This window comes from Prionailurus viverrinus, chromosome A2 (genome assembly GCF_022837055.1).
Source record: "Prionailurus viverrinus isolate Anna chromosome A2, UM_Priviv_1.0, whole genome shotgun sequence".
Taxonomy (NCBI): Eukaryota; Metazoa; Chordata; class Mammalia; order Carnivora; family Felidae; genus Prionailurus; species Prionailurus viverrinus.
In genome coordinates, this window is record NC_062562.1 from 45601890 (window position 1) to 45620801 (window position 18912).

Here is an 18912-nt window from a genome sequence, read left to right on the forward strand (position 1 = left end):
TCTAATGACCTGGAATCTGGAGAGTGGTGTTACAAGTCTCATTTAAGTATCACTAGTCAGAAGTCTATATTTAGGGCAAAGCCAATTCCTACACATATGCCAAGGGCTGATGGAAGATCAATAATTTCAACATTTTCAAAGTTCCCAAGAAACATATCCACAAACTGATGAGGCTCTTATGATGTTGGTCAATAAGGCAAGAGCTTTGCCTAAAACCCAGATACTCCTCCTGACAAAGATACTGTCCTGAGAAATCAAGAGCTGCAATTTAGCAAAAAGGAAATAGGCCTACATCTAAATGGGATAATTTTGAGGGAAAAGAATGCATTTTTTTTACTGACATCACCCTACATATAATTCCAAGCATTTGTTTACTCCTAGGTAACAGAAATAACAAATAGACAAGGATCTAAGCCCATCATAGAGAGCAGTGTTGAATATTCCAAAGGCAAATAGCCTTTACCCAGTGCTTTATTTAATGATAAGCTCTTACAGACAGCCTGACTTAGGTCTTCAATTTCAAGGCAGTTGATATGGGGAGTTTGGCTCAGTACCACTCTTCTATGAGCACCAAAAAATAAACTAAGAATCCTATGGTTTTCATCTCTGGTGACATAGCTACAAAAAAGAAATACTGGCAGCTTCAAAGTATGCTTACTGCCAATTCTGAATTGCAGTAAGATTAAAGGGAAATAGTACAGTAGCAGAGGATGGCTGAGATTGGTCCCTTTGGGTTCTTCAAACTATATGTCATAATTTAAATAAATATCAGTTATACAACAGTAAAAAAACACTATAAGATCAAATGATATATCAATTAGGAATATTTTAGACTACAAGAAGAAAACATGACTGTGGTGGCTTTAATATTAGGAACTGATTTTTCCTCACATAAGGGGAAGTCAAGAGGAAGCAGTTGTTGGTTCTGGTGTAGTTAGCTCCAGAGCCTCTGATTTCCCTTGATAATTCCCTTATAGACCCAGGTTGACTGCTGCAGTTCAGTTCAGGTTACATTCCAACATAGGGAAAATAAAAAGAAGAGGTAGTACCTATTGAAGAGTCCAACTCTAGACTAAAATCCTATGTGTGATCATTCAAGTCTGACTACAGGCAATTTTGTGGCTTGGCTTGGCAGGCCTCACAGCTAGAAGCTGTCCTCCCCATACCAGCCTTGGTGCAGAGCCAATGCATTGTAATTTTCTGAAGAGAGTTATAGCCAAGGACTGAGCCCAATCTCCATCCCACCCCACCCGGGCTACCATGCTTCTACTTATCTGCACACATCTTTCTGGCCCAGGCATCTTTATTCAAAGGCCTTTAATAAGGCTCTTCTGAGGCACCTGCACCAAGACTTCATTACCAGGACCCTCACTTAAGCATTTTCTCCACTCTAATTCAGTACTTTTCTACTCGTTATCCTTTCCCCTCTCCCTCTACCAGACCCCCCAGATCCATTAAAAGTCAGTAACCTTCTATTTCAGGCTCCACAGCAATGAAACATTTCTCCCATTTGTGCTGCATCCACCTGACGCTTGCCTAGCACTGTTCCATAAGGAAAAATGGAACACTAGGGAACTGGTGACACTTTTTACCTCTTGCTTGCAGTGTCACAATAAATATAGACTCGATTGCTACTTTCAGTTTGGCTTACTGTCCTCACTGACCTACCTCAACACCTGGCAGTTCAACATCTACATCAGGAAAACAAACTTTCCCAGAGACCATACAGCAGACTTCAACCTCTTATTGGCCTGCACTGAGATACACGTGGCTGTTCTTAGGTGAATATTAGGTGAATAGTATGTACAAAGAGAAAGGGGTTGGTCCACCAACCATCAGTGCCTGTTACAATTTGGAAATTAATTCTATGAGGAAAATACAGGCCTACGAGCTGAGAAAAGAGACATGTGCTCTTAGAAGGAGATGGTTTCATAAAAGATTAAACTTTATGCTCTAAAAGATAAGATTTGTAGATGAGAGGGCATGACAGATGGAATAAATCTAAAAAGGAAAGGTTTTAAAGGAGGAAAATCTGAGACTTAAAAAAAAAGTGCTCTTGGGACAGAGAAAGGAACATCCTATTCTTCTAAGAAGAAATGGAGAAAGAATGTTTTGATTCAGTAAGTAGAACACAGTAACTTTCCAAAATGATGGGGGGTGGGCATTCCACTCTTATGAGAGAATCTTTAACAGGTCTAGTGCTGGCAAACAAACAAAGAAATGCCTATTAAAAATATGCTATTGTCTATCCAAACATGTCAGTAAACATTAATGCCAAAGAGGTCACCTTAATACATGCAGATTACATTCTTCAGAAAAATCAAGCAAAAGGAAGAAAGCACCATTCTGCAACCATCTCGGCTTTTAAGTCCCACTGAGATACACAGGGTATCCATTCATGGATATGAGGCATATGGCCCTGAAAATATAAGCCTCTGATCTTACAATGGGCAGAGTAATCTTTAAATTAAAACATGACATCAAAAAGGCTCTGAATAACAACCAATTTAAGTTGATGGTTTCTTTCTTTTTGTTTGTTTCAGGCTTTTTGTGTGCAAAGAGAGATGGGGGCACTGGTCAAATGGAAAACACATTCAATAATTGCACAGATAAGATCAAAGCAATATTTTCTCTATATTCCCTAAGAGGCATGTTTCTCCTGTTCCTTATTAATTGGCAGTGGCGGTCTAAACAAACATTGGAAATAAACCCAGCGATTCGGGTTCTTTCATGTCTCTTGCTATACCTCCCATGGAGTAACAGGAAGTTGGACACTGAAAAGCTCCAGGGCCAAGATCTGTCCTGTTAGGTCCAAGTGAGCTACACCAGGAAGAAATCTGTAGTGAAAGCTTCCCTTCAAAATAGTTCCCAATAGGCCCATTTTGAAAGTGGATATTTTTCTTCCTGATCCCAATTGGTAATTAGATATTCCTGCTTATTAATCTACCTAAGTGACTGTTCCTGAATATTAAAATGTGGGATCATATCACCATGCAACTATGCTGGAGATAGAAGGAAAGAAAAAACTGTCAACCCACAACTGTAACCTTCTAAAAGTAAGGAGGACAATAACCCAACAAAAAGGAGACATTTTAATTAATACACCTCCCTGTGGCTTTGCCTTTCTTCTTGAGTGCTCAGCTGGAGTAATCAGAGGAAAACCTGAAGGAAGCCTCCCCAGAAGCCTCATTGAGCACCCTCCAGCTGAGTCTCACTGTGTGTTGACAACTGTCTCCATTGTGTAAGAGACTTGGCATGATCCATAATGTACATCTGCTCAGAGGAATAATTCCTCCTGAGAACCATCAGGAAGTAGCCTATTCAAAAAGCAAAAAATTAAAAAGTTAAAACCCTACTCATTTTAAAAGTAAGAAACAACCAAGATCCCTCGGTAGCTCAGTCAAAATGTCCGACTTTGACTCAGGTCATGATCTCGCAGTTCGTGAGCTCCGGCCTGGTGGGGGGCTCTGTGCTGACAGCTCAGAACCTGGAGCCTGCTTCAAAACCATGTCTCTCTCACTCTCTGTTCCTCCCCCGCTTGTGCTCGCTCTCTCTCTCTCTCTCTCTCTCTCTCTCTCTCTCCCTCTCTCTCTCAAAAATAAATATTTAAAAAATGTTTTTTTCAGTAAGAAATAAGCAACAATCATTTAAGAAAGATTCCTTCTAAGCTACTGGCATATGGTATAACTTCCTCTTTAGAGATTTCCACTTCTTTATCAGCTTTTTAAAGTATAATTTATAATACCATAAAATTTACCCATTTGGAGTGTACAGGTCAGATGAATAAGTTTATACAGTTCTGTAACCATTATCAGATTCAAGCTTTAGAACACTTTGATCACCCACCAAAATTCCATTGTGTCCATGGGCCCTAAATCCCTGCTCATACTCCCAGTATGGCAACCTGCTTTCTGTTTCTATAGTTTTGCCTATTCTATAAACTTCATATAAATGCAATAATACAATATATATTCTTTTTTCTATGGCTTCTTTCACTTACCATGTTTTTTAAGTTAATTCATGTTGTGGCATGTGTAAGTAGTTCACTCCTTTTTACTGCTGAGTACTATTTCATTATATAGGTATACCACATTTTATTTATCTGTTCTTCAGATGATGGACATTTGAATTGTTTCCAAATATTTAGAGTTGTGATGTAACATGAGCATTCAGATACAACAAATCTTTATCTGACATAAGATTTCACTTCTTGGGCAGATACTGTTTCTAGAAAATAAATTGCTAGGCTACATGGTAAATATAGGTTCACCTTTTTAGGAAACTGCCAGACAATTTTTCAAAGTAGTTGTATCATTTTCCATTTCTATCAGCAAGGTATGAGAGTTCTAGTTTCTTTGTAACCTCAGTAACAATATTCTTTCTTTTCTGATAACAGAACCATGTGTAATGGTTTCTTATTGGGGCTTTAATTTGAATTTCCCTAATGAATTAAAATGCTGAATATCTTTTCATGATTGTTTGTTTACTATTCATAGACCTTTTTTGGTGATCTATTCAAAACCTTACACTTTTTTTTAAAATTGGGTTGTGTATCTTCAGATTATTTATTGTAAGAAATTTTTTCTTACTCTGGAAGTACTTTGTCAGATATATAATCTGCAAATGTTTTTGCCTATTCCTTTTTTTTTTTTTTTTTTTTTTGAGAGAGAGAGAGAGCATGCAAGCATGGGAGGGACAGAGAGAGACAGAGAGAGAGAGAATCCCAAGCAAGCTCTGCACTGCCAGTGTGGAGCCTGATGCAGGGCTCAAACTCATGAACCACAAGATCATGACCTGAACAGAAACCAAGCGCTGGACACTTAACCGACTAAGCTACCCAGGCACCCCTCTCCCATTCTTTTTGCTTGTCTTTTTCTCATTTTATTAATCCCATCTTTAGTAGTTTTAATTTATCTTTTATTGTTCATGTTTTTTGTGTTCTAAGAAATCAAGGTCACAAATATTTTCTTCCCTGCTTAATTCTAGAAGTATGAGATTTTCAGATCTTATATTTAGATTTACAATCCATTTTGAGTAAAACTTTGTATATAATGTGAAGTAATGATTGAGGTTTGTTTGTTTATTAATTTGCATATAGATACCCAATTGTTCTAGTACCACTTGTTGAAAAAGTGGTACTTATTCCACTAAATGAACTTTCAAGTTTATCAAAAATTAAGTGACTATAAATGTAAATTTATTGGTGGACCCTTTGTTCTATTCACTGGTCTATAGTTCATGATGCCAGTATCACACTGTCTGGATTATTGTTGCTGTATAGTAAGCTTTGAAAATTAGTATAAGTCTTCCAACATTGTCCTTCTTTTCAAAACTGTTTGGTTTATTCTAGGCACCAGGCATTTCCATTTAAATTTTACGATCTATGTGCCAATTTATATAAAAAGACTGCCAGGAATTTGATAGGGATTCTGTTGAATCTATAGATCAATTTGAGAAGAACCGCTGTTTTAACTAAACTAAATCTTCTAATCTATGAATATAGTATACCTCTCCACTTACTTAGGACTTCATCAATTTCTCTCAGTAATGTTTTGTATTCTTCAGCATACAGTTTTTTACTCTTTTTTTTGTTAAATTTATGCCTAAGTATTTTATTCTTTTTGGTTCTATAATTAAAATTTTATGTTATTTATTTTTGGGTTGTTAATTGCTAATAGATAAAAATAATTGATTTTTGTAAAATGATCTTGTACCTTGTGACCTTGACAAATTTGACTGTTAATTCTAACAGCTTTTTAACAGATTCCTTAAGATTTCCTACATATAAATCATACTATCTGTGAATAAAGTTAATCTTACTTCTTACCCTACAACGTATGTCTTTAATTTCTTATCCTTGCCTTACTGTACTGAGTAGAATCTCCAGTGCAACACTGAATAAAAGTGGCTAGAACAAACATTCTTGTCTCCTTTCAAATGTTAAGGACAGAAAGCATTCAAGCTTTTAATATTAAGCATGATATTAACTATAGCCCTTTTATCAGGATGATGAAAGTCTCATCTGTTCTTAATTTGCTGAGAACTGTTATCATAAATGCATGGTGTATAATTTCAATTTTTTTTACATCCAGTGAGATAATCATATGGCTTTTGTCCATTATTCTATTGTATCACACAAACTACTTTTGATAATAAACCTTGGAGTATGAGGAACTTAGAAGTCACTACTCTATCCTAATAACAAATAAAATGCTGAAGAAGAAGAAGAAGAAGAAGAAGAAGAAGAAGAAGAAGAAGAAGAAGGAGGAGGAGGAAGGAGAAGAAGAAGAAGAGGAGGAAAAAGAAGAAGAAAAAACCTGAAAAATCAACAACTCTTCTTAGATCCATCAGAGATGTGAAGCCACAGGACAAAGTTCTACCCCAAAAGGTGGAGAGAGAGAGAGGTGGAAAGAGAGAATCATGGCTTACTGGAGTAGAAATACAAGAGTAGAAAAGTCTGCAGGGACTAGTGCTGGCATAAGAAAACCTAGACAAAAACCTGACAACTGTTGGAAGCTCAATATGGATAAATCTGAGAGATTAAAACCTCTAGAGGGACCCAGTCTTCAGGGGCCCCACACTTTTGTGAATTTTACCTACAGAAGTTCTACCATTTTCTCACTGTGAATAGTGGAGAAAAATCACCTAATGCTTCTGAGCAGGAGGAGAGGAAATGGAACCATTTCAAAAAACAACAGGTCATTCTGTTCTTCTTAACAAAACTTGCCCTCAGCAGAAACAATTTTACCAGAACCTAACCTGCTGAGGTTTAACCAAAGTCTAACCTACCTGGGGAAGGAAAGTACCAAACTCCATCTCCCTGTAGCCATCATGTTCCAGTTAAGTAAGGGAAAAACTAGGAGGCACCAGAGAAGTTTACACTCACAACAGAGACCTAATCCTAGGATGGCACCTGATCCCTACATTACTAAAGCCCTTCTTACCATAGTTCCTTTTACCCAGTACTTTCTGTCCACTATCACAAAAAATTAAAAGGCATACTAAAAGGCAAAAAGCATAGTTTGAGGATATTCACAAAGCACCAGAACTGCAGTCAGATATAGCAAGAATGTTGGGATTATCAGACCAGGATTTTTTTTAACTGTGATCAACATACTAAGAGTTTTAATGGAAAAAGTAGGCAATATGCAAGAATAGATGGAAAGTGTAAGCAGAGAGATGGAAATTCCAAGAAAGAATAAAAAAGAAATGCTAGACATCAAAAACACCATAACAGAAATGAATACTGGACACAGCTGAAGAATCTCCCAGCTTGAGAAAATGACAAAAGAAATTTCCAAAACTGAAAAGTAAAGAGAAAAAAAAGACTGGAAAAAAAACAGTATCCAAGAACTGTGGAACTACAAGAGGTATTAACATTCATATAATGGAAATAATTGAAGGAGAATAAAAAGATAAATCAACCTCACATTCCCAGAATAAACATGATTTGGTCATGGTGATAATCCTTTTTATATGTTACTAAACTCAGGTTGCTAACATTTTGTCAAGGACCATTTGCTTCTATGTTCATAAGAGATACTGGTCCATAGTTTTCATTTCCTGTTATTTCTTTAACTGCTTTTGGTATTAGAGTAACAGTGGCTTCATTAAATGAGTTTTGTTGGATCTATTTCCTGAAAGAGTTTGTATACAATTAGTATTATATGTTTTTTAAATATTTTATAGAATCTTCCAGTTAAACCACCTAGACCTGAGCCCTTCTTTGTGGAATATTATTCTTTCAATTATTCAACTTAATAAACCTTTACTGGATACCTATGATATATGCAGTTCTGTGGCTGTCTTTGAAGAAATACAATTTCCTATTTTATGGAGTTTACAACCTAATATAAAGAAAAAAATATTCCAATCACAAGTCAATCATGCCTTAATATAAAGCACTGTTTAATGGAGACACCATGGTGAATAAAGCAGTATACTGAGGCTTATATTCAAATTCAGCCTCTGTCATTACCTAGTAGTTTGGCCATAATCACTCAGACATTCTAAGCCACAGTTTCTTCTCTATAAACAGATTGAGTTTATACTATAATATGTGCAAGATCCTTCTAGTATTTAAATAATTTGGTCCATGGTGAAAGCACAAAAATGAATTTTACCACAAATGGTAATGTGAGAAAAACTTTTATTATAACTCATACCAGAGAGAAAATAGTATTCCTAGTTTATGAGGAGATCCCAAAAATCAAGAAGAATCTCACAAAACAACATAAAAAATGGCCACAAATGGTCCTCAAACACATGAAAAGTTTTTCAACATAGCAAATCAACTGTATACTAAGAACAACCAACTAGAAAATGTAGTCCAAAATGTATTGTAGAAAAATATAAACATTTAAATAATAAAAGACATCAAATATATTTCAATTCATCCAATAAATTTGTGAGCTAACCACTGAAAACTCTAATATATTGCTAGGAGAAATTTTTTTTAATTTTTTTCTAATGTTTGTCTATTTTGGAGAGAGAAAGAAAGAGAGAGAGACAGAGAACAAGCAGCGGAGGAGCAGAGAGAGAGGGAAACAGAGGATTCAAAGCAGGATCCAGGCTCTGAGATGTCAGCCCAAGAGCCTGAAATGGGGCTCAAACTCACAAACCATGAGATCATGACCTGAGCTGAAGTTAGCCACTGAACCGATTGAGCCACCTGGGCACCCCACTGAGCCACCCAGGCTCCTCATTGCAGAAAGAAATTAAAGAAGGCTTATATAATATTTATAGATTGAAAAATGAAGAGTGTTAAAAGGTCAGTTTCCCCCCCAATTTATCCATAAATTCAATGTAATCCGAATTTTGAGCTGAGATTTTCCACACTTACACATTTATATGGAAATGCAAAGGACATAGAAAAGCAAATACAGTATGAAGGAAGAATAAAACTGGTGGATTTACATAACCATGCATCAATACTAAGAAAAAAACTACAATAATTAAGCCAATGTGCTCTGTGTAGTGATGGAACAGAATAAAGAACCCAGAAATAAATTCAGACACACATGGTCACCATTTTACAGAAAACACACTACTGCAGTTCAGAGGAGTAAGGATAATTCCTCTTTTCCTCTGTAAATGGTGCTGGATCACTGGATATGTAACAGAAAAAGATGAATCTTCACCCTTAACTTACATAATGCACAAAATTAATCTGAAAAGAGTAATAGACTTAAATGTGAAAGATAAAGCAATAGAACTTCTAAAAGAAAACATAAGAGAGAATCCTCATGACCTTGAGATAAGCAAAGACTTCTTAAACAAGATACAGAAAACATCAGCTATTAAAAAAAGATTGATAAATTCATCTTAATTTAAATTAAGACCCTAATACTCCAAAAGATAGCATTAAGAGTGAAAAGGCAGGGTATAAACCAACTAAAATAAACAATAGGTTTGAAAAACAACCATAAAAAGGAAGCATGGAAGATGGCAGTGTAGGAGGACGCTGGGCTCACCTTGTCCTGCTGATCGCTTATATTCCACCCACATCTACCTAAATAACCCAGAGAACCGCCAGAAGACTAGCAGAATGGACTCTCCAGAGCCAAGCATAGATAAGAGGCCCACAGAAGAGTGTAGGAAGGGCAGAGAGGTGGTGCACACTAAACTGACTGGTGGGAGGGAGCCGGGGCAGTGGAGGAGCAGCCCATCTGGCAAGGCAGAGCCCCTGAAGTCTGGCTTGCAAAAGCAGAGGGGCCAGACTCCGTGAGTTCTGAAATCCAGCAGGACTTAACATCTGGAATGTTAAAAGTCAACAGCTATGCTCTTGGAGAGCAGGGAGGGTGAGGGGACACTGGGAGGGAAAGTTCTTGAGCCCTGGAAGACAGAGTTCAGCTCAGTGGAGGAACAAAGGCGCTGGCAAGCACCATTCTCCTCTCCCACCCCCAGCCGAAATTCCAAAGGGAACCAGTTCCCGTCACCGAACTTGCTTGCACCACGCAAACGCCCAATGCTGTGCTTCTGTGAATCCATCCCTCCAACGGGGCTGATCCTTCCCAGTGTGGCAGGACCCCTCCCGCAGGGGACCACCAATGGCAAAGCAAGGTAAGTCTGCCCCTCCCACCCCTATGCACCTTGCAGATCCACCCTGGCTAATATGCCCTTGGCCAGATCCCATTGAAGCAAGACCACAGCCTGGCAGTGTGAAAGTAGCCCAGACTGGGGCCACACCACTCCACAGTGAGTCCTGCCCCTGGGAGAGGGGAAGATAAGGTACACATCAGTCTGACTGTGGCCCCAGTGGTGGGCTGGGGGCAGACATTAGGTCTGACTGCAGTCTCGCCCACCAATACAAGTTACTGTGGACAGCAAAGTGCCCTGCAGTTTGGAGCTACTGCAGGGACCACCCAAAATGACAAAACAGAAGAATTCTCCTCAAAAGAAATTCCAGGAAGCAGCGACAGCTACAAATTGATCAAAACCAATTTAAGCAATATAACAGAATAAGAATTTAGAATAAAAGTCATAAAATTAATCACTGGTTTTGAAAAAAGCATAGAGGACAGCAGAGAATCCATTGCTATAGAGATCAAGGGAGTAAGAAATAGTCATGAGGAGCTAAAAAATGCTATAAATGAGGTACAAAATAAAATGGAGGCAGACATAGCACGGATTTAAGAGGCAAAGGAGAAAATAGGTGACTTAGAAGATAAAATTATGGAAAAAGAGGAAGCTGAGAAAAAGAGAGATAAAAAAAATCTTGGAGTACGAAAGGAGAATTAGAGAACAAAGTGATGCAATCAAACAGAACAATATCCATATCACAGGAATTCCAGAAGAAGAAGAAGAAAGAGAAAGAGGCTTAAGGTGTACTTGAACAAATCATAGTTGAGAACTTCCCTGATCTGGGGGAGGAAAAAGGCACTGAAATCCAAGAGGCACAGAGAACTCCCTTCTGAAGTAACTTAAATCGATCTTTTGCACGATGTATAATAATGAAACTGGAAAAGTACAAGGATAAAAGGAAAATTCTGAAAGCAGCCAGGCATAAACACACTCTAACATATAAAGGGAGACCCATAAAACTAACTGCAGACCTATCTACTGAAACTTGGCAGGCCAGAAAGGAATGGCAGGAAATCTTCAATGTGATGATCAGAAAAAAATATGCAGCCAAGAATCCTTTATCCAGCAAATATGTCAATCAAAATAGAAGGAGAGATAAAGTTCTTCCCAAACAAACAAAAACTGAAGAAGGAATTCATCACCACTAAACCAGCCCTACAAGAGATCCTATGGGGGATTCTGTGAGTGAAATGTTGCAAGGACCACAAAGTACCAGAGACATCACTACAAGCATGACACCTACAGACATCACAGTGACTCTAAACCCATATCTTTCAATAATAACAGCGAATGTAAATGGGCTAAATGCTTCAACCAAAAGACATAGGGTATCAGAATGGATAAAAAAACAAGATCCATCTATTTGCTGTCTACAAGATACTCATTTTAGACCTGAAGACACCTTCAGATTGAAAGTGAGGGGATGGAGAACTGTCTATCATGCTACTGGAAGTCAAAAGAAAGCTTGAGTAGTCATACTTATATCAGACAAACTAGACTTTAAATTAAAGGCTGTAACAAGAGATGAAGAAGGGCATTATATAATAATTACAGGGTCTATCCATCAGGAAGAGCTAACAATTATAAATGTCTGTGTGCCAAATATGGGAGCCCCCAAATATATAAAACAATCACAAACATAAGTAACCTTATTGATAAGAACGTGGTAAATGCAGGGGACTTTAATACCCCACTTACAACAATGAATAGATCATCTAGACACAGGATCAACAAAGAAACAAGGGCCCTGAATGATACATTGGATCAGATGGACTTGACAGATATATTTAGAACTCTGCATCCCAAAGCAACAGAATATACTTTCTTCTCAAGTACACATGGAACATTCTCCAAGATAGATCATATACTGGGTCACAAAACAGCCCTTCATAAGTATACAAGAATTGAGATCATACCATGCATACTTTCAGACCACAATGCTATGAAACTTGAAATCAACCACAGGAAAAAGTCTGGAAAACCTCCAAAAGCATGGAGGTTAAAGAACACCTTACTAAAGAATGAATGGGCCAAGCAGGCATTAGAGAAGAAATTAAAAAATATATATGAAAACAAATGAAAATGAAAATACAAAAATACAAATGCTTTGGGATGCAGCAAATGCAGTTCTGAGAGGAAAACACATTGCAATCCAGGCCTATCTCAAGAAACAAGAAAAATCCCAAATACAAAATCTAATAGCACACTAAAGGAAATAGAAGCAGAACAGCAAAGACACCCCAAACTCAGCAGAAGAAGAGAAATAATAAAGATCAGAGCAGAAATAAACAATCTAGAATCTAAAAAACCTGGAGAGCAGATCAATGAAACCAAGAGTTGATTTTTAGAAAAAATAGACAAAATTGATAAACCTCTAGCCAGGCTTCTCAAAAAGAAAAAGGAGATGACCCAGATAGATAAAATCAGGAATGAAAATGTAATTATTACAACCAATCCCTCAGAAATACAAGCAATTATCAGGCAATACTATGAAAGATTATATGCCAACAAACTGGACAACCTGGAAGAAATGGACAAATTCCTAAGCACCCACCCACTTCCAAAACTCAAACAGGAAGAAATAGAAAACTTGAATAGACCCATAACCAGTGAAGAAATTCAATCAGTTATCAAAAATCTCCCAACAAATAAGAGTCCAGGACCAGATGGCTTCCCAGGGAAATTCTACCAGACATTTAAAGCAAATATAATACCTATCCATCTCAAGCTGTTCCAAAAAATAGAAAGGGAAGGAAAACCTCCAGACTCATTCAATGAAGCCAGCATTGCTTTGATTCCTAAACCAGACAGAGACCCAGCAAAAAAAAGAGAACTACAGGCCAATATCCCTGACGAATATGGATGCAAAAATTCTCAATAAGATAATAGCAAATCGAATTCAACAGCATATAAAAAGAATTATTTACCATAATCAAGTGGGATTCATTCCTGGGCTGGTTCAACATTCAAAAATCAATTAATGTATACATCACACTAATAAAAGAAAGATAAGAATGATATGATACTGTCAATCAATGCAGAAAAAGCATTTGACAAAATTCAGCATCCTTTCTTAACAAAAGCCCTTGAGAAGGTAGAGATTGAAGGAACATACTTAAACATCATAAAAGCCATTTATGAAAAGCCCACAGCTAATATCATCCTCAATGGGGAAAAACTGAGAGCTTTCCCCTGAGATCAGGAACATGACAGGGATGTCCACTCTCACCGCTGTTGTTTAACATAGTGTTGGAAGTGCTAGCATCAGCAATCAGACAACAGAAGGATATCAAAGATATCAAAATTGGCAAAGATGAAGCCAAGCTTTCACTTTTTGCAGATGACATATTATACATGGAAAACCTGATAGACTCCACCAAAAGTCTGCTAGAACTGATACATGAATTCAGCAAAATCACAAGATACAAAATCAATGTACAGAAATCAGTTGCATTCTTATACATTAATAATGAAGCAACAGAAAGACAAATAAAGAAACTGACCCCATTCACAATTGCACCAAGAATCAAAAAATACCTAGGAATAAACCTAACCAAGGAGGTAAAAGACCTGTATGCTGAAAACTATAGAAAGTTTATGAAGGATACAAAGAAATGGAAAAACATAACATGCTCATGGATTGGAAGAATAAATATTGCTAAAATGTCAATACTACTCAAGGCAATCTACACATTCAATGCAATCCCAACCAAAATTGCACCAGCATTCTTCTCAAGCTAGAACAAACAATCCTAAAGTTTGGATGCAAACACAAAAGATCCCGAATAGCCAAAGCAGTATTGAAGAAGACTAAAGCGGGAGGCATCACAATCCCAGACTTTAGCCTGTACTACAAAGCTATAATCATCAAGACAGCATGGTATTGGCACAAAAACAGACACATAGACCACTGGAATAGAAGAGAGACTCCAGAATTGGACCCACAAAAGTATGGCCAACTAATCTTTGACAAAGCAGGAAAGAAGATCCAATGGCAAAAAGTCAGTCTCTTTAACAAATGGTGCTGGAAGAACTGGACAACAATATGCAGAGGGATGAAACTAGACCACTTGCTCATACCATTCACAAAAATAAACTCAAAACGGAAAAAGGAACTGAATGTGAGACAGGAAACCATCAAAATCCTGGAGGAGAAAGCAAGAAAAAAACCTCTCTGACCTCAGTCGCAGCAATTTCTTATTTGACATATCTCCAAAGGCAAGGGAATTAAAAGCAAAAATGAACTACTGGGACCTCATGAAGATAAAAAGCTTCTACACAGCAAAGGAAACAATCAACAAAACTAAAAGGCAACCAATGGAATGGGAAAAGATATTTGCAAATGACATATCAGACAAAGGGCTAGTATCTAAAATCTATAGGACTTGGCAAGATGGCGGCTTAGGAGGACGCTGGGCTCACTGCACGTCCTGCTGATCACTTAGATTCCATCTACACCTGCCTAAATAACCCAGAAAACCGCCAGAGGATTAGCAGAACGGAGTCACCGGAGCCAAGCGCAGACGAGAGGCCCACGGAAGAGGGTAGGAAGGGCGGCGAGGCGGTGCGCGCTCCACGGACTGGCGGGAGGGAGCCGGGACGGAGGGGCGGCTCGCCAGCCAAGCAGAGCCCCCGAGTCTGGCTTGCAAAAGCGGAGGGGCCTGATGGACTGTGTTCCCACAACAAGCGCGACTTAGCGTCTGGGAGGTCATAAGTTAACAGCTCTGCTCGGAAAGCGGGAAGGCTGGAAGACAAAGGGAGGGAGAGCTGCTGAGCCCCCTGACAACAGAGTTTAGTTTGGTGGGGAACAAAGGCGCTCGCCAGCGCCATCTCCCCCGCCCATCCCCCAGCCGAAATCCCAAAGGGAACCGGTTCCTAGCAGGGAACTTGCTCGCTCCACACAAACACCCAACTCTGCGCTTCTGAGGAGCCAAACCTCCGGCAGCGGATCTGACTCCCTCCTGCTGCCACAGGGCCCCTCCTGAAGTGGATCACCTAAGGAGAAGCGATCTAAGCCCGCCCCTCCTGCCCCCGTGCACCTTGCCTACCCACCCCAGCTAATATGCCAGATCCCCAGCATCACAAGCCTGGCAGGGTGCAAGTAGCCCAGACGAGCCACACCACCCCACAGTGAATCCCGCCCCTAGGAGAAGGGAAGAGAAGGCACACACCAGTCTGACTGTGGCCCCAGCAGTGGGCTGGGGGCAGACATCAGGTCTGACTGTGGCCCCGCCCACCAACTCCAGTTATACACCACAGCACAGGGGAAGTGCCCTGCAGGTCCTCACCACACCAGGGACTATCCAAAATGACCAAGCGGAAGAATTCCCCTCAGAAGAATCTCCAGGAAATAACAACAGCTAATGAGCTGATCAAAAAGGATTTAACTAATATAACAGAAAGTGAATTTAGAATAATAGTCATAAAATTAATCGCTGGGCTTGAAAACAGTATACAGGACAGCAGAGAATCTCTTGCTACAGAGATCAAGGGACTAAGGAACAGTCACGAGGAGCTGAAAAACGCTTTAAACGAAATGCATAACAAAATGGAAACCACCACAGCTCGGCTTGAAGAGGCAGAGGAGAGAATAGGTGAACTAGAAGATAAAGTTATGGAAAAAGAGGAAGCTGAGAAAAAGAGAGATAAAAAAATCCAGGAGTATGAGGGGAAAATTAGAGAACTAAGTGATACACTAAAAAGAAATAATATACGCATAATTGGTATCCCAGAGGAGGAAGAGAGAGGGAAAGGTGCTGAAGGGGTACTTGAAGAAATCATAGCTGAGAACTTCCCTGAACTGGGGAAGGAAAAAGGCATTGAAATCCAAGAGGCACAGAGAACTCCCTTCCGACGTAACTTGAATCGATCTTCTGCATGACATATCATAGTGAAACTGGCAAAATACAAGGATAAAGAGAAGATTCTGAAAGCAGCAAGGGGTAAACGTGCCCTCACATATAAAGGGAGACCTATAAGACTCGTGACTGATCTCTCTTTTGAAACTTGGCAGGCCAGAAAGAATTGGCACGAGATTTTCAGGGTGCTAGACAGAAAAAATATGCAGCCAAGAATTCTTTATCCAGCAAGTCTGTCATTTAGAATAGAAGGAGAGAGAAAGGTCTTCCCAAACAAACAAAAACTGAAGGAATTTGTCACCACTAAACCAGCCCTACAAGAGATCCTAAGGGGGATCCTGTGAGACAAAGTCCCTGAGACATCACTACAAGCATAAAACATACAGACATCACAATGACTCTAAACCCATATCTTTCTATAATAACACTGAATGTAAATGGATTAAATGCACCAACCAAAAGACATAGGGTATCAGAATGGATAAAAAAACAAGACCCATCTATTTGCTGTCTACAAGAGACTCATTTTAGACCGGAGGACACCTTTAGATTGAGAGTGAGGGGATGGAGAACTATTTACCATGCGACTGGAAGCCAAAAGAAAGCTGGAGTAGCCATACTTATATCAGACAAACTAGACTTTAAATTAAAGGTTGTAACAAGAGATGAAGAAGGACATTATATAATAGTTACAGGGTCTATCCATCAGGAAGAGCTAACAATTATAAATGTCTATGCGCCGAATACCGGAGCCCCCAAATATATAAAACAATTACTCATAAACATAAGCAACCTTATTGATAAGAATGTGGTAATTGCAGGGGACTTTAACACCCCACTTACAGAAACGGATAGATCATCTAGACACACGGTCAATAAAGAAACAAGGGCCCTGAATGAGACATTGGATCAGATGGACTTGACAGATATATTTAGAACTCTGCATCCCAAAGCAACAGAATATACTTTCTTCTCAAGTGCACATGGAACATTCTCCAAGATAGATCATATACTGGGTCACAAAACAGCCCTTCATAAGTTTACAAGAATTGAAATTATACCATGCTTACTTTCAGACCACAATGCTATGAAGCTTGAAAAAAAACCACAGAAAAAAGTCTGGAAAACCTCCAAAAGCATGGAGGTTAAAGAACACCCTACTAACGAATGAGTGGGTCAACCAGGCAATTAGAGAAGAAATTAAAAAATATATGGAAACAAACGAAAATGAAAATACAACAATCCAAATGCTTTGGGACGCAGCAAAGGCAGTCCTGAGAGGAAAATACATTGCAATCCAGGCCTATCTCAAGAAACAAGAAAAATCCCAAATACAAAACCTAACAGCACACCTAAAGGAACTAGAAGCAGAACAGCAAAGGCAGCCTAAACCCAGCAGAAGAAGAGAAATAATAAAGATCAGAGCAGAAATAAACAATCTAGAATCTAAAAAAAACTGTAGAGCAGATCAACGAAACCAAGAGTTGGTTTTTTGAAAAAATAAACAAAATTGACAAACCTCTAGCCAGGCTTCTCAAAAAGAAAAGGGAGATGACCCAAATAGATAAAATCATGAATGAAAATGGAATTATTACAACCAATCCCTCAGAGATACAAACAATTATCAGGGAATACTATGAAAACTTATATGCCAACAAATTGGACAACCTGGAAGAAACGGACAAATTCCTGAACACCCACACTCTTCCAAAACTCAATCAGGAGGAAATAGAAAGCTTGAACAGACCCATAACCAGCGAAGAAATTGAATCGGTTATCAAAAATCTCCCAACAAATAAGAGTCCAGGACCAGATGGCTTCCCAGGGGAGTTCTACCAGACTTTTAAAGCAGAGATAATACCTATCCTTCTCAAGCTATTCCAAGAAATAGAAAGGGAAGGAAAACTTCCAGACTCATTCTATGAAGCCAGTATTACTTTGATTCCTAAACCAGACAGAGACCCAGTAAAAAAAGAGAACTACAGGCCAATATCCCTGATGAATATGGATGCAAAAATTCTCAATAAGATACTAGCAAATCGAATTCAACGGCATATAAAAAGAATTATTCACCATGATCAAGTGGGATTCATTCCTGGGATGCAGGGCTGGTTCAACATTCGCAAATCAATCAACGTGATACATCACATCAACAAAAAAAAAAGAGAAGAACCATATGATCCTGTCAATCGATACAGAAAAGGCCTTCAACAAAATCCAGCACCCTTTCTTAATAAAAACCCTTGAGAAAGTCGGGATAGAAGGAACATACTTACAAATAATAAAAGCCATTTATGAAAAGCCCACAGCTAACATCATCCTCAACGGGGAAAAACTGAGAGCTTTTTCCCTGAGATCAGGAACACGACAAGGATGCCCACTCTCACCGCTACTGTTTAATATAGTGCTGGAAGTTCTAGCATCAGCAATCAGACAATAAAAGGAAATCAAAGGCATCAAAATTGGCAAAGATGAAGTCAAGCTTTCGCTTTTTGCAGATGACATGATATTATACATGGAAAATCCGATAGACTCCACCAAAAGTCTGCTAGAACTGATACAGGAATTCAGCAAAGTTGCAGGATACAAAATCAATGTACAGAAATCAGTTGCATTCTTATATACTAACAATGAAGCAACAGAAAGACAAATAAAGAAACTGATCCCATTCACAATCGCACCAAGAAGCATAAAATACCTAGGAATAAATCTAACCAAAGATGTAAAGGATCTGTATGCTGAAAACTATAGAAAGCTTATGAAGGAAATTGAAGAAGATTTAAAGAAATGGAAAGACATTCCCTGCTCATGGATTGGAAAAATAAATACTGTCAAAATGTCAATACTACCCAAAGCTATCTACACATTCAATGCAATCCCAATCAAAATTGCACCAGCATTCTTCTCGAAACTAGAACAAGCAATCCTAAAATTCATATGGAACCACAAAAGTCCCCGAATAGCCAAAGGA